Source organism: Podarcis gaigeae, assembly GCF_964106915.1.
Source record: "Podarcis gaigeae genome assembly, chromosome: 9".
Classification (NCBI taxonomy): Eukaryota; Metazoa; Chordata; class Lepidosauria; order Squamata; family Lacertidae; genus Podarcis; species Podarcis gaigeae.
In genome coordinates, this window is record NC_139685.1 from 6015902 (window position 1) to 6016932 (window position 1031).

Genomic DNA, 1031 nt, shown 5'->3' on the forward strand with positions numbered 1-1031 from the left:
CGAGCCTGATGGCAAGAAAGTCCGTCGCCCTCGATCTCGACGCGGCTTCAGGCTCCCATCCTCTGCTGTGATCTGTTGTCTTTGGTACTAAACTCATAATTTTAAGAGTGGCTCTTGATCGGTGTTTCTTAGCATGTCCCTGTGGGTAACTGTATTCAACACGTTTTTAAATAAATGTTGAAAAGTGCCGGGCTTCTAGAAGTTGTCTGAAGGACAAGCAGGAAAGGTGGGGTTGCCCTAGTTGTTGCAATAAAATTGCATTGGCCAAAACCCGCTTCATCCTTTGAAATTCCCCAATATTAACAGGTCATTAGCTTTGCATGTGCATTTCCAGGCAACTAACAATAATCACAAAACAAAAATTTGATTTGGAAAGCAACACTTAACGCAGCACCACCACCAGTCCCCCTTTGGGGACACCCAACTCTCGCTCTCTGCAAAAGGCTCAATTGCATAACTAACTTGTGTTGCATTAAATACAGTAAATGCTTCGTTAAAAATAAAAAATCCTCTTCTATCTATCCCGTTGTTTGGGCCACATCCAGTCCCTGGACCATCTACCCACTGCCGGTCGACAGGAGCTTCAGGCAGAAGCTGCTGCGGCTGAGCTATGGCCATTCTCTGTATTCTCACTTGCTCTCAGGGTGACCAGCTGCTGCTGAGTAATGCATGAAACTGCTGGTCAGCTGAAGTGTTCGACTAGGGTCCTCTCCCTACCCCTGACCAGTGCGCCAGGCTGACTGGGGCTGATGGGAGCTGTGGTCTCTTCCAGATGTTGAAAGGCTCCTTGGCTAGACCTGCATTGAACATAACTTGGGGTCATTGGTGCATCTGGCCCCGTATTGTTTAATCTGACAAGTGTCAGCCCCTACAGCAGACATGTGCAACCTGTGGCCCTTGCCCCTAAAAGAGAGAAAGCAATAAAATGGGGTTGGGCTGGGGACCAACATCTGGATACCCACTGGCTGCCGACCCTTTGGCTTAAATGGCAGACACATGGATCTTCAAAAGCAGGCTGATTCACAAGCATG